At 38.1% G+C, this 16,656-nt stretch overlaps 1 pseudogene; it reads right to left on the bottom strand.

The window, feature by feature from the left end:
• Nucleotides 1–1,866: 1,866 nt before the first annotated feature.
• Nucleotides 1,867–16,656, bottom strand: part of LOC129681013 (actin-related protein 6-like) — a 200,397-nt pseudogene continuing 185,607 nt past the window's right edge.

The raw sequence follows: 16,656 nt of genomic DNA, 5'->3' as shown, positions 1-16,656 counted from the left end.
TGACATGAAATGAGTCTCCTTTGCTTGGTTCATCTCTAAACTAATTCTGCTTCCAGCTTGATGTGTGGCCAAAGAACTAAGAGTAATTAAGTCCTTAAAGTGCAACTTTGCCCTTTAACAAACTCAAAGACTTCTATTTAAACTTACAGTAAATGTTAATAAACTTAAGGTAAATATAAATAAAATGCAAAATAGTAAATAAAAAATGTATTTCTAGCATATTTCAGCCTTCATTAAATATTTTGCACAATAGTTGGCTCGGTGGTTAAGAGCCATCTGTCTGCCCTTCCAAAGGTCCTGAGTTCAATTCCCAGCATGGTGGCTCATAACAATCTATAAGGAGATCTGGTGCTCTCTTCTGCTATGTAGGTATACATGCAGGTAGAGTACTGTACAAATAATAAAAAAAATAAATCTTTAAAAAATATTATACATTACAGACTAAAATCTAGTGAATAGATTATGCAAATAGTTTACTTTTGATACATATGTTCTATTCTATACAATCTGACTTAGAAGAAAAGACTTTAAGTAAATGAGATTACAAATATTGTTGGGTATGGTGACAGGAAGCTTAATTTTCATCCACTGAAGGAACTGAAGTAACAGGGCAGCCAGAGCCTAGGAGTTCAAAGCAGCCCAGACAAGCGGGCCCTTGGAAAGCAGGCCTTGATAATATCTGATCTTCGGCTCAGAAGTAACTGGAATTAACATGCATATTCTAACTTGACCTTCCACTGTGCTTATAGTATTCTTGCATAGGTCATTTCAAAGTTTACAATTATTTTTTGAAGTTTAAATGTAAGAGCAACAGACTTAGTATATTCATTTGAAATAAACTAGGAAACTAAAATGTCAGAGGATTTATTTGCAGGCAGAGAATTTCAACTCTGAATCAGGATTGATTATTGACTGAGGGAATGCCATACTAAGGATTGAGCACATACGGAATGAAACCATCATCGCTGTACTGGCTAGTGTTCTGTCGGCTTGACACAAGTTACAGCCACAGGAGAGGAGGGAGCCTCCAGAAGATCTGAATGGAAGGCATTGTCTTAATTAGTGATTGACTGGGAAGGGCTCTGCCCACTGTGGGTCATTCCATACCCGGGCTGGTAGTCCTAGGTTCTATAAGAATGCAGGCTGATCAAAGCCATGAGGAACAAGCCAGTAAGTACTAACCCTCCATGGCCTCTGCATTGGCTCCTGACTCCAGGATTATGCCCTATTTGTGTTCCTGTCCTGACTTCCTTTGATGATGGACAGTGATATGGAACTTCAAGTGAAATAAAGCCCTTCTTCCCCAACTTGCTTTTGGTCATGGTGTTTCATGGCAGAATAATAATCCTAACATAAGATAAGCCTCCTCTTTTGAAATTCAAAAGAAGAATTTATAGAATATTTTTTTTAATATTGGTCTTTCCAACTTTATTTATGTACAAATAAGAATAACAAACTTTAAATAAAATACTTCTAAAAGAGCAGACTCAGTCTGTAAAGACTTTAGCCAAGCACAGCCAAAATTACACCAAGTATCTTCTAAGGAAAACCGACTGGTGAGATATTTAAATTAGTTTTCAACTACAAAGAATTAAACATTTACTCTTTCACTCTCTCATGGAAAATAATCTATTATCAGAAACAGCATAAGTATTGTCATAGTATTCTAACTATGAAATGAAGTGCAGGCTGAATTAAAGTTTACAGTAATAGCCTACCAAAGAAGCCTGCGAACATCAACCATGACTCAGAATACTTATGTAAGTTCAAGACTTTATGGTAAGATGAAAGGTAGCACAGTCCTTAAACTCCTTTAAAAGGAACTTTGAAATTAAACTTTCCAAGACTTTCCTTCAGAAATATTTCTTAAATATCAAATGTGTCTTTCCAGACACTATGTTCATTTTCTTCATAATCTTCTCTTGTGATAACCGTATCTTCATAGTAGTTTTTTTTAGATATCAACTTTCCACCTTCCCAGGGGTAAGTAAAAGCATTTTCCACCTTCCCAGGAGTAAGGAAACAGGCTTTCAGGGAACTTGATAGAAACGTCATGATCTGCTGGCGTCAAACACCTGACTTCTGAGTAAATCCTATCTCTGGGAAATCCTGGGAAAAGCATATTTCCTCCCTTCAAAACAAAGTCCTTAAAAAAAATGTTCCTGCATTTCTTCAGGTAGGCTTTGAATTGAATACACTGTGGCTCCTGGGATCCCCATCTCCTGAATGCTGGTGCTAGAGGGATAGAAGAATACTTCTGGAATGGCAAATCTCTCGCTGGTGAGGGGAAGAAACTGTTCCCCAGACTCATACTTTCCACTCATCTCTTCTCTTGGCTTACAAAAGCCCTTTTTAATTGCACTGAAGACAGGCAAAGCATAGTCAATCATAACTGTATTGTCTTCTTTTAACTTGGAAATACACTTGCCTCTGTGGAAATCCGGAGACACATGGTATGCATCTTCTTTCACTTGATTAACCACGTGAGTCTCATTCATAATATGCAGTCGCCTGTAGGATATGATCTCCTTGGTTCTTAAGAGTTTTCCACCCACAGTTATCTGAATAATCACTTCTTTTTTCTTTTTGCTTCTCCAGTACTGTGAGTGCGAAGGAATAGCCACTATCAACAATGATGCAGCATAATTCAGAAGGATTATCTCAGAAATACCTGTGTGCGCTAAGAGCACCAGCATTTACTCTTAATACTGCTTGGAACTGATAGTCTTCAAATAGAATGCCATTCATTGATTCTGAAATTGAAGTGAAGCTAAAATATGACTCTATTATAATAATATTATTATCTGAAAAAAATCAACATTTTACACTGCTTTCCCAAAAAATGATAATCCCAAACTTATTGTTGGACATCCCAATTTACCAAGGAGCCCTTTTGAAATGGAAGAATGTCAGATGTATGGGGAGGAGGTCCCCCCTATTAGTGGACTTGGCAAGGGGCACGGTGGAGATGAGGGAGGGAGGGAGGGACTGGGAGGGAATGAGGGATCAGGACATGGCTGGGATACAGAGTTAATAAAATGTAACTGATAAGAAAAAAATAAAATTAAAAAAAAGAAGAAGGAAGGAGAGGAGGACCTCCCCTATCAGTGGACTTGGGAAGGGGCATGTGTGAAGAAGGAGGTGGGAGGATGGGATCAGGAGGGGAGAAGGGAGGGCCTTATGGGAACATACAAAGTGAATAAACTGTAATTAATAAAAATAAATAAATTTAAAAAACATCTCTAAAAAAAAAAAAGAAAGAAAAAAGAAATGGAAGAATGTAAGAGAGCCCTGAAGGATCTTTTACTTTTTTCAATCTGATTAGCGGGAAATGTTTTAAGATGCGCTGTTTTTGATCTTAACTGACAATTGGGAATAACGGAGACATTGTCAATGGCTGTAACCTACAATTGGCATTGTAGGTTCCGTTATCCAGCCCTGAGATAATTTCATCGTAACCCACCATGCTGAAACAGAGTCACTTTTCCCGCCCCTCTTAGATCTCCTCCACTCCAAATGTTTTTAAACTTTATTTTTAGATTCAGAATTTGTACACGGTCTTGAGGAGATAAAATTTAAGACAGTAAACTTTCAAAACCTAAATATAAAAAGGAGCCTGAGATTTGCTGTTCCTTATAAACCAATGACTGGCCATTTATCTATCCGAATAAGATAGATTTGTCTTGTGTTTACTGTCACAATATTATTGTCTTTGCGTGTATGCCCATTCTACAGCTGGTCAAATTTCAGGGCCACCTGGCAGGGTATTCAGAGCAGTCACCATAACTCCTCTAGACCCAAAAGACTGATTCCATTGTAATTTTAAGGCATTTATAAACTATTTCCTTCCGTAAGCATTGTTTGAGTGATTTTTTCTATTTTATAAGATTTATTTGTGTATGTTTGTGTGTGTGTGTGTGTTTGTGTATGTGTGTACAGGTGACTGAAAAGGTCAGAAGAGAGCATTTGGTGAACTGGCCTGGAGTTACAAGTGGCTGTGACCCACCAGACATGAGTGCTAGGAACAGAAGTCAAGTCCTTAGGGAGACCAGCAAGTGCTCTTAATCTCTGAGCCCTCTCTCCACCCTCCCTCCTTTGTTTTTAGAATAAGTTTTAAAATTACTTCACAGATACTAAGTTTTACTGAGGTGTTGTTTTAAAACAAGATCCCGTGCAGTTTCATCTTCATGTGACCCTCTAGTCCGCTGAGTGGGTACTGTCTATGACATGGGCTTTGCTGCCTGCTTTTGATCACTTTGCCCTAGCTGGGCTGCCTTGTCTGGCCTCAGAGGATGAGGAGGAGCTCAGTCCTGATGTAACATGATGTTCTGGGGTGGATTGGTGGAGGGGGCTCCCTTTTTCCAAGGACAAGGAGAAGAGGAATATGGTGAAGAAGGTTGGAGGGAGGGACTAGAAGGAGAGGAGGGAGGGAGCTACAATCTGGATGTAAAGTAAATATATAAACTAAAAATAAAAAAACAAAAAGAAATTTAAAAAATCATAGATGTTCAATTTTTCCCAGTGAAGATTAAGGAGCAAGAGGTTGGGGTGAGACTTTTACCTTGGAGAGGCCTTGCAAACACCCAGTAGAGCTTCCTTCTCAGCTGAAATAGCAGAAGGAAAAAAAAAATAAACAAAATAAACAAAAAACATTTCCTACTCAGCTCACATCCCAGAAGGAAAACTCTCTTTTCCTTCTCCATGCTCTCTTAAATATCCCTCAACTCAATGACCCTCCTTCCTGTGTTTACTTATGTTCACTCCCTGTCAGCTGGTTGACCTAGAGATAAATTTATCTACTCCTGTTTACAGAGAGCCCTTGGGTAAAAGGTGTGTGCTAAGACTGAGCCTCACCAAAACTGCCTGTTCACTCTATAGAGAAAGCTCTTGTGTTAAAGGCCTGGGTTGGGGCTGGGCCATACCACAACAGGAAACTGATTTTTCCAGTTCACTATCTCTGGTTTCACAAGGTGATCAAGTATCCTGCAACACTGAGGAGACATGGTCACTTGTATAACTGAGTGACATATACAGCAAGTCAAGCCTACTGCATGGCACATTCCCAATAGTGACTTTGTTTATTAATGCATATTTCAAATAAATATAATTTTGAAAGAGGAAAGAAAGAAACATGCAGTGATTTTTTTTTTAATGCAAGAGTTCCAAAATTCTGATTTATCTATTATCTTTAAATAAAAATGTCATATTCTTTTTTATTAGCAATTATTTTGTCTAATTCGCTTTATAATTTTTAAAGTTTGCTTTAGGTGTTTGTGCAGGTGTGTACGCCAAAATAGCATGTCCATAGCATGCAGGACTTGAAGGAATTGAGGATGGCAGGGGTGGCTCCATTTTGTTTCTCAGACTCTAAAGTTGACTGTCTTTGGAGTACTTAGCCTCACCTTCAGGTTCCGAGAAGGGCTACCTGACCTTCCACTCTGCAGGTTGTCCTGGATTCCACAGAGTGTGTTAATGGGTCCTCCACCTAGCAGGCTATCATATAGATATCTTAGATAGCTTGCAGTTTGGCCAGGTGGCTTGGAACAATTAGCCTAAAAGTCACTTCGCTTGTGGAACCGCCCACTCCTCCACACCCAATCGACCAATCTTACCCTTTTCTGTAACACCGAGGCTTGGAATTCCCTGCTTGTGGTTTTTTTTTTTTTTTTTTCCTTTAAAAACTCTGCCCCCCCACCCCCGAGACTCGGGGCCTCACTTTCTTTCTTTTTATTAATTACTTTTTATTTTTATTAATTACAGTTTATTAATTTTGTATACTCCCTGTACCTCCCTCCCACCTCCCCTCCCAATCTCACTCTCCCTCTTCCCCAACCTTGTCCCTCTTCCAGTCCACTGATAGGAGAGGTCCTCCTCCCCTTCCCTCTGATCTTAGTCTATCAGGTCTCATCAAGAGTGACTGCATTTTCTTCTGTGGCCTGGTAAGGCTACTACCCCCTCAGGGGGAGGTGATCAAAGAGCCAGCTACTGAGTTCGAGATAGTTCCTGTCCCCATTACTATGGAGGCCACTTGGACACTGAACTGCCATAGGGTACCTCTGTGCAGGGATTCCAGGCCATCTTCATTGTGTGGTCCTTGGCTGGAGTATCAGTTTCAGAAAAGACCTCTGTGCCAGACTTTTTGGATCTGTTGCTGTCCTTGTGGAGCTCCTGTCCTCTCCAGGTCTTACTATCTACCACTTCTTTCATAAGATTCCCTGCCCTCTGCTCAAAGTTATTGGGAAAAGATTTTCACCAACCCTATATCGGACAGAAGGCTAATATCCAGTATATATAAAGAACTCAAGAAGTTAAACAGTAACAAATCAAGTAATCCAATTTAAAAATGAGGTACAAAGCTAAACAGAGAATTCTCACAGAGGAATATTGAATGGCAGAGAAACATCTAAAGAAATGTTCAAAGTCCTTAGTCATCTGGGAAATGCAAATCAAAACAACCCTGAGATTTCACCTTACACCCAGCAGAATGGCTAAGATGAATAACTCAAGTGACAACACGTGCTGGAGAGGATGTGGAGAAAGGGGAACCCTCCTTCGCTGCTGGTGGGAATGTAAACTTATACAACCACTTTGGAAATCAATCTGGTGCTATCTCAGACAAGGAATAGCACTTCTTCAAGTTCCAGCTATACCACTTCTAGGCATATATCCAAAAGACGCTCAAGTATACAACAAGGACATCTGCTCAACCATGTTTGTAGCAGCTTTATTTGTAATATCCAGAAGCTGGGAAACAGCCCAGATGCCCCTCAGTTGAGGAATGGATACAGAAATTGTGGTATATCTACACAATGGAATACTACTCACAGATTAAAAAAAAAAAAAAAAAAAAAAAAAAGGGAAATCATGAAATTTGCAGGTAAATGGTGGGAACTGGAAAAGATCATCCTGAGTGAGTTATCCCAGAAGCAGAAAGATACACAGGGTATATACTCACTCATAAGTGGATATTAGATATATAATATAGGATAAACATACTAAAATCTCTACACCTAAGGAAGCTAACCAGAAAGGAGGACTCTAGCTAAGATGATCAATCCCCATTCAGAAAGGCAAAGAGAATGGACATTGGAGAAGGGAGAAAACAGGGAACAGGACAGGGGCCTATCACAAAGGGCCTCTGAAAAACTCTACCTAGCAGGGTATCAAGGCAGATGCTGAAGGACCTCACTTTCTAACCTGCTGTGTCAGAGAAGATTGTTGGCCTGAGCTTAAGCTTGAATACAGATCCTCATGTGATTTGCAAAAGACTTGACTCCTGGTGTTCTTTTGGGGTCTCTTGAATTGGGCACAACTCTTCCATTGCTCAGAAACCAGACAAATTCACAAGAAATTTTGATTGTTGGATTTGAGCCATACTAACTGAATAAAATGCTGGATGTTCAATACTATTGTAGAATAGCTTCTTTCATGGGCTATTTTGTGCTTAATTATAAGAATTTCTCGAGGTCAGAAAATTAATGGAGAAAAAAAGATATTTTTTTTTTCTTAGTTCTGAAGCCCAGGAAGTCCAACGTTAAGGTGCTGGTTTCTTGCTGGTTTTTATCATGATGGGGCCTAGGACAGAAGAGCACAAAGGCAGTAAAAAGTGTGGCTTATGTAGTTTTAACTTTTGGAGACAGAGTTCAGGATGACTTCCAGGTCTTTACACAGATGAGCCTAACCTTGAACTTCTGATTGTCCTGCCATGAGCTCTCAAGTGCTAGGATTGTTGATATGACTCAACACAGCCAACTTCACCTTTAAAAAAAATTGGGGTTAGTCATACTCACGAGGATTCCTCACAGTCTAGCCACTACCCAGTGATCTCACCTTAATGCCGCTATTTTAACATGAAATTAGGAAAAGATAAATATGTTCTGTTACAGCTTATATGAGCATCCAAGACTCACATCTCTAATTAGAAGTAGAACGGAGGATAACTTTTTAAACATTTTATTTTAAAAGCACAAAACAGCACATACATAACTTTTATAGATATTTTGCAATGTGCCAGCAGTTATATTTAATTTCTATATGTCAATTTAATAAGAGAACCCACTGATGTTAATAACCAATATATGAGCCTGTTTCATGGCATTTATAAAATTCATCAGAAATGCTTTTGTTTTATGTGTCACTTGGGACCATACCACATTCTGGAGGTATCTCCATCCATGACTTCAAACTATACTACAGAGCAATAGCAATAAAAACTGTGTGATACTGGCAAACAAATACACTGGTTGATCAATGGAATTGAATTGAATACCCAGAAATAAATCCACATACCTATGGACACTTGATTTTTGACAAAAGAGCCAAAACCATACAATCTGGATGTCTTCATGTAAAAAAATGCAAATAGGTCCATATTTATCTCCCTGCACAAAACTCAATTCCAAGTGGATCAAAAACATCAATATAATACCAGGTATACTAAATCTATTATAAGAGAAAGTGGGGAAGAGTCTTGAACTCATTGGCACAGGAGACAACTTTCTAAACAGAGTACCAACTGCTCAGGCTCTAAGATCAACCATTAATAAATGGGAACAGAGAATTGGAAGGAAAGGAGTGTCAGACATATCCTACCCTTCTCAAGGTTTCTAGGAGAGAAGAGAAGATACAAATGGGTGTCTCTCTGCACATTTGTTGTGCTAAACGTCAAGAACAGCTCATAAAGTTGTTTAAGGTTGGTAATGTTACATAGAGAACCTGCAACTAGACTGGCCTACAAGGAAAACCAGATGTTAATACATGAAAAAGAAGCAGAAGTTCCCTTTGGAATAAAAATAAAGAAAGAAGCCAAGCATTTCAAAGCAAGCAGAATTGATATTTTCTGTTATTTCAGCTGTTTTGTTTAACAAGAGAGGCTCTCTAAATAATCATGACAGTGAATTCTGTCTTTAATGGATTGAGATAAACACATAGCTGGCCAAGGGTCAGGGACTTCCCTGTAGATGAACAATGAAGAGAATGCTCAAGTGCTTTGACTTCCACAAGGGATCCTTTCAAATGTATTCTGTAACAAATGTAAAAAAAACAATAAAACCAATTCATTTTGAAAACATACGATCTCTTCACATTAGGTTACAAAATTACTATTAACTAGGTAAAAGCAGATTTAAATTAGTGGAGAATGAACTTTCAGCTAACAAAATTCTAAGGAGGGGTTTTCTGAGGTTAAATGCTTATAATATTTTTAAAAGCTTTACAATAATACTAGCATTTTTTTTTTCTTTAAAGAAGAAAGTAAACTTACATATGTGGTCAAATATTTTTTTAAATCTGCAACATAATATTTTTATTAATTACTTGGAAATTTCATACATTTCTCCCCATCACTCTTACTTCTTATTCCTCCCAGGTCCACTCTCCCACCCTTGGGCCCTCCCAAAAAGAAAAAAAAAAGTAAAAAATATTCCAAGTCCAATTTATGTTTCTCATCATTGGAACAGGGTCAAATTCCCAGTGGCCAATCTCTTCAAAATTACTGAGTTCTTCTCCATCCCTACCCACACCAGAGGTCATCAAAGTGTTTGAACTTGACATCAGTAACTTTATCAAAAAAATTTAAGGGTTTTCTTCAATAACTTCTGCCTAGACTATTACTTTTAGGGTCCAGGACAGGAACAGTAGAGGTAGCCACAAAAGCCTTCAATGTCTCTCATTTACAATCATGAGTCTGTGGACATTGGAACTGCTGCAAAAGAAGCTTCCTTACCCATAGCAGCCAGGGGCAGCAAGGAAACTACACGTTTTTTAGTGGCAGCATGAAACATGGACCTCTATGTGAACTCTGGCTGCAGCAGGGACCGCAGACATGAACATGGCTTCTGACTGTGCCATGGATCATTAACATTAACATGGCCTCCAGTGTTAGCATGGACGTCCTGGTCTTCTGTGGCAGCCCTGATCACAGACATCAGCATAGTCTCCAGAGGTAGCACAGAACACAGACATCTATACAATCAGTGTGGTTTTCATCTGAAGCATGGAAAAAAATGTGTTGTATGTGATCATTGATCATTGTGATTTTCAAGACCAGGATTTCTCTTGGTATTTAAAAGAACGCATTGTAGACAGGAGAACATGTTTCCATATGTCGTTTCATAAAGAATGAAAGGAATTCAGCTCTTATGGCAACATTAAGGAAAAACATGTATCTTTACATGTGTTAGGTATTCTAACACAGCTGGAGGAGTAACCATAGCTGTTAAAACCGATCACCTGTTAAATGATGTGGTGCTTGGAGTTGACACACGACGTATAGAAGGAGCTCAGTGGAAGCCGGTGACTAGATCGTGAAGAAGGAAACCATATCACATCATCCTATCTTGATGGATGTTTAAAATAATGACTGTTACCTCGGTGTTCGCCATGAAGAAGATGCCCCAGAACTCTAGGGCAGCTTCAAGAAGGACTGTTCTGGAAGTTTCCTCAGCTTATTAAAGATCCTCTATTTTTGAAGCATTGGGTCCTAAATGTGCTATAGGAAGAGTTATAGACCTCATTTTTCTCCAGGCTATTGCACGGTTGCTGTGCTTAGGTGTTTGTTCTTCTCAACCGCTTCTATCAGAAATAACCAAACCTTTAACTGAGAAGCCTTATATCTTTTATCCACACTTGACTTCTGATCACATTTCTCATTAATCATTACCAGTCAATGATAAAGAAACTACTTAGTTATTAAAATCAAAGAAATGGTGAAATTTGCAGGCTAAAGGATGGAACTATATATTCCTTTTGAGTAGGGTGACAATGAATATAACTGAGCAAGTGCATAAGGAGTAGGATATCGATTATCTTGGGCCTATGCCAATGAGTGGTATAGCTGACTCATGTGATTAACTTATTTTTAGTGTTTTGAGAAATTTTCACTGTTATGCAGAGTGGCTGTACCAGTTTACAACCAGCCCACCTACAGTCAATGACTGTTCCCTTGTTGATTATTTTGTTGACATTAGCCATTCTGACTGAGAAAAGATGAAATCATAAAATAGTTTGAATTGTATTTCTCTAATTGGTGGAGGTGACAGACATTTCCTTAGTTATTTCTTTGCCATTTTTTTGTTTTAAGCAAAATATTTTATTTAATATATTTGACTCTATAGCTCTGCCTGTACTTTTAAAAATGGTGATTATGTTACAGTATAAAACTAACATAAACACAAGCAGGTATTCACAGTCCAAATCTTGAGTAATTGCTCTCCAAGAAAGTATTTTCCAAGATAAATAGAAATACAAGGATCTATGGTTTAAGTCAAGAGAAGTATCACAATGTGTTAATTTCTTAGATGACCCAAAGTCTTTATCTCTTACACAACACGTTTGTAATAGGTTCCTCTTTATATCAACAGTAATGACCATTTTAGTTCCCTTTTAATATTTATTTCTTTTGAGAACTTCATACATGAATACTATGTCTGCATGACTTTCACATCCCTGTGTCCCTCCCTTCCAAATTTGTGACTTTTTCTTCAATTATTATTATTATTATTATTATTATATTTTAAGTTTCAAAAAGATTTTTTTCTTTGCCATTTTTATTTGTTCTTTTGAGAACACTGTCTAGATCTATAGCCCATTTTTAATTGAGTCATTTGTGTTCTTGACTTTTTTTTAAGTTCTTTATGTCTTCTGGATACTAACCTTCTCTCAGCAGTAGAGCTGGCAAAGTTTCTCTCCCATTCGGTGGATTTCTTTTTCACTCAATGGATTGTTTTATTAGCTGTACAGAATCTGTTTAGCTTTAGTAGGTTCAATGTGTCTATTATTGACCTTAATCCCTGTGCTAATGGAATCCCTATTCTGAGAGTCCTTAGACAAGATGGCTGCCTTCATGAAATTTCAACAATAGTTGCATAAACAAAACCTGAAGAATGATTACACCAAAGGCATGCCAACATGCATGAGGACACTTTCACAGGGCACCCAACTCTAGCTTCAAGCAGTCAGTGGCTACTGAGAAGAGGAGAATCATGGATGAGCTCCCTACTAGGTTAATATACCTTATCCGCTTCCAAGTGATCAGCCCTACATGTACATACACATGGTCACCATTAAATGAACTCAGTAGATTGTACCTATATAATTTCTATTTACTATGTAACAATAACAATATAGTAATAATAAAATCTGAGAGTGACTGGGGGTACACAGAAGAAGCTTGAAAAAGATGATAAGGAAAGGAGTGGAAATGATGTAAATACAGTTTTCATACATGAAATTGAAAAAATAAACATTTTTTAAATGCTTTTATCAAATGAGTTTCTTTTTTTTAAATTACATTTTTATATGTAATTATTTTATAAGGTTGTTAGATACTTTGATTGAGTCAAATATAGAAAATTAAGCACACTTAAATATTGTCTGTAAGGAATTTGTGAATATGTGTAAATTAGTTGCAATGTGTATGTATGTATATGACATGAATGTCTACTTTCAATGACTTGTAGAAATAATGTAGAACTATAGAAAATAAACAGAAAAATTTTATAAAAACGTTTTAGAAATGGGAACATAGTTTAAATAATCCATCATAATGCATACAGTATAATCTTTAAGTCAGCTCCTTTTGGTTGATTTAAATATAATTATTTGCTGCAAATTTCACGATTTTTTTGTCTCTAATTGCTGAACAGTATTCCATTTTGTAAATGTACCACAATTTTTGCATCCATTTCTCCGTTGAGGGACATCTGGGTTGTTTTCAGGTTCTGGCTATTACGAATAAAGCTGCTATGAACATGGTTGAACAAATGTCCTCATTGTATACTTGAGCATATTTTGGATATAAGCCTAGGAGTGGTATAGCTGGATCTTGAGAAAGTGGTATTCTTAATTGTTGAGAAAGAGCCATGAAATTTGCAGGCAAATGGTGAGATCTAGAAAAGATCACCCTGAGTGAGCTGTCCCAGAAGCAGAAAGACACACCCAGTATATACTCACTTATAAGTGGATACTAGACATATAATATAAAATAAACATACTAAAATCTGTACACCTAAGCTAAGCAAGAAGGAAGACCCTGCGTAAGATGATCAATCCTCACTCAGAAAGACAAATGGGATGGACATTGGAAGAAAGAGAAAACAAGAAATAGGACAGAAGCCTACCACAGAGGGCCTCTGAAAGACTATCCAGCAGTGTCTCAAAGCTGATGGTGAGACTCATAACCAAACTTTGGGCAGAGGGCAGAGAATCATACAAAAGGAGGGGGAGATAGTAAGACCTGGAGAGTACAGGAGCTCCACAAGGAGACCAACAGAAGCAAAAAATCTGGGCCCAGGGGTCATTTCTGAGACTGACACTGTAACCAAGGAGCATTCATGGATATAACCTAGAACCCCTACTCAGATGTAGCCCATGGCTGTTCAGTATCCAAGTGGGTACCCTAGTAAGGGGAACAGGGACTATCTCTTTGACTACCATCTCTTGAAGGGAGAGCAGCCTTGCCAGGCCACAGAGGAGGACAATTCAGCCAGTCCTGATGAGACCTGATAAGCTAGGGTCAGATGGCAGGGGAGGAGGACCTTTCCTATCAGTAGACTTGGAGAGGAGCATGGGAAAAGATGAAGGAGGGAGGATGGGATTGGGAGGGAATGAGAGAGGGGGCTACAGCTGGGATACAAAGTGAATAAACTGTAATTAATATAAAAATAAAAATTTAATTAAAAAATAAAATGTAATTATACAATAAGTCTTCATACATTATTTATTTTTAGTATGCACTTTGCTTAAATCCAAAATATTTAGTTTCCTTAAATGTATTTTTCAACTTTCCTATCGCTGTGCTTAAAATTCACAACCATAGCAACATTTGCCCCACTGTGAAACATTTTCATTTAGGTACAAGGTTTAAAAAACAAATTGAGTCATTTAAAGATGTGAAAAAAAGAGATTTCATTGACATTTCCTTTTTTAAATCTGGTTACATAACTGGCAATTACAGATAATTTAAATTTTTTGTCTTTAAAAACACCTCATGAGTAATGAGAAAAAGTGGCTTTGGAGGTTAAGATAAAATAGATATTGAGAAGAAAGTTTGTTGTCCGAAAAAATATAAGTACAATTATGAGGTGGGTATGCTATGGCTTCTCATCTCTATCGGAAAAATTTGGATCGCATAATGATCAATATATAAGCAATAATTATGAGGATCTAGTTGAACCATTGATTCTGGTTTGCAAATTGTGACGTCACTGATACTACTTAGAGCTAGGTCATATAGGAGTAGCAATGCTAACAGCCCACGTGTTGTTGACAGTTGCCGCCAAACTTATCTTCAAGTAGCAAGAAACAAAAATGCAAACATGCCGGAAGCTTATCAGGACATACATGTGTTAGAACCAAGACAGACAATAACAGGATTTTAAAATACATGTTTTCGAAAACATGTGTAACCCAATCAGTCCAAGCTGAAATGTAGCTAAGATGAACAAAATTCAAATTGACCAATATTAAATTAGGAACTGAGTTGTGGTTACTATCTAAGGTGTAATTGTCCACAGTACATTGACACACCAGAAGATTACTCTTGTAACATTTAAGCTGAAAACAGGTATAAACTAGAAGTTTTCAAAGGAACATCAAGAAGTTTTTGCCCCAGTGGTATAATGTAACTCACTAACTGAGCCCTCATTTGGTAATATATTTTTTCTGACTAATTTTAGATATTGACATGGAAAAGAATGTATCTTTAAAGTACTGTAAGATGCCTGTTCATGTACATAAATATAAGATTCTGGAAACAGTAAATTTCAATTCTGGATTTTTTTTTTTTTTTTTTAGTGTGGCAAACTGTTAAATTTCAACAGTCCATTAATATTCAAGCTCACTTCATCACAGAATTTTTGCATTTTCATGTCATTTATTAAGATAAATAATTGATTTGTAGAACAAACTGGAGTTTTTTCAAAGTTTTCTTGAAGTCCAATTGGCATATTTACTCTGAACGTTTTCTGACATTTTTCAACCTGATACAAAGAAATAACAATTCTCAAGTTAAAAGAAAGTGTATGGAGCTTTATTTGTAATAGCCAGAAGCTGGAAACAACCGAGGTGCCCCTCAACTGAAGAATGGATGCAGAAACTGTGGTACATCTATACAATGGAGTATTACTCAGCAATGAAAAAATAAGGAAATCATGAAATTTGCAGGTAAATGGTGGGACCTGGAAAGGATCATCCTGAGTGAGTTGTCCCAGAAGCAAAAAGACACGCATGGTATATACTCACTCATATAAACATACAACATAGAATAAACCCACTAAAATTTGTACATCTAAACAAACTAAGCAAAAGAGAGGACCCTAACTAAAATGTTCAATCTCCATCCTGAAAGGCAAAGAGGATGGACATCAGAAGAAAAAGAAAATAGGAAACAACCTCGGAACCTGCTACAGAGGGCCTCTGAAAGCCAGAAGAAAACAGGAAACAACCTTGAAACCTTCCACAGAGGGCCTCTGAAAACTTCTGCAGTATAGACTGTCAAAGTAGATGCTGAGCCTGATGGCCAACTGATGGGCAGAGTGAATGGAATTCTATGTAAGAAGTGGAAAATAGTAAGAGCTGGAGGGGACGGGAACTCCACAAGGAGAGCAACAGAACAAGATAATTTGAACACAGGGAACTTCCCAGAGACTCATACTCCAACCATGGACTATTCGTGGAGATGACCTGGAACCCCTGCACAGATGTAGCCCATGGCAGCTCAGTGTCCAAGTGGGTTACATAGTAATGGGAAGAGGGACTGCCTCTGACATAATCTGATTGGCCTGCTCATTGATCACTTCCCCCTGAGGGGGGAGCAGCCTTACCAGGCCACAGTAGAGGACAATGCAGCCACTTTTGATGAGAACTGATAGACTAAGATCAGAAAGAAGAGGAGAACCTCCCCTATCAGTGGACTTGGGGAGTGGCCTGCATGCAGAAAGGGGAGGGAAGGTGGGATCGGGAGGGGAGGAGGGAGGGGCTTACGGGGGGATACAAAATGAATAAAGTGTAATTAATAAAAAAAAAAAACCTCCTCATAACACACTGTATAACACGACATCTCTAAAGCTTAAACAACAACAAGAAAGGAAAAACTAACATCTAAAAGATCTTTGTAGTATCAGAATCTAGGAGGGAGGAGACAGCAGAGGAAGTGGCCGATGGAATAAAGAACAGAACACCACAATTGTAAACTGATACCAGAAAGCATAGTAGACCAACTTAGGAATGTGGGTGACAACCCCTTCAGGGAACACAGGAATGAACAGAGCCATCCTGGCCCAACGAACTCTGCCAGAGCTGGCTGGGCTCTTTATGAGAACAAAACCCCATTTGGTAGAAAAGCTTTGGGACTAGACTCAGAATGTAAGTAAGCCAGGAGAAACAGAAAGACAGCTAGGCAACCTTCCAACTTGCAGCTCATTATCCACATGGGGTATGCATAGCAAAGAATGTTCTAGAAGGTGAACTTTGTAGACGGTAATGTCCTATTACAGTGTCAAGATGATGGACAGCCTAATTATCAAGGCAAGAAAGTAAACCAACTAAAGACACGCAGAAAACAAACAGCCACACCATTGAGCTTGCTTGCTCTTCCTTTCTTCCTTCCTTCCTTCCTTCCTTCCTTCCTTCCTTCCTTCCTTCCTTCCTTCCTTCCTT

The sequence above is a fragment of the Psammomys obesus genome, unplaced genomic scaffold, assembly GCF_907164565.1.
Source record: "Psammomys obesus unplaced genomic scaffold, mPsaObe1.curated_primary_1811, whole genome shotgun sequence".
Taxonomy (NCBI): Eukaryota; Metazoa; Chordata; class Mammalia; order Rodentia; family Muridae; genus Psammomys; species Psammomys obesus.
The sequence above is the reverse complement of the archived record's forward strand: the minus strand, read 5'-3'. Positions and strand labels throughout refer to the sequence as shown.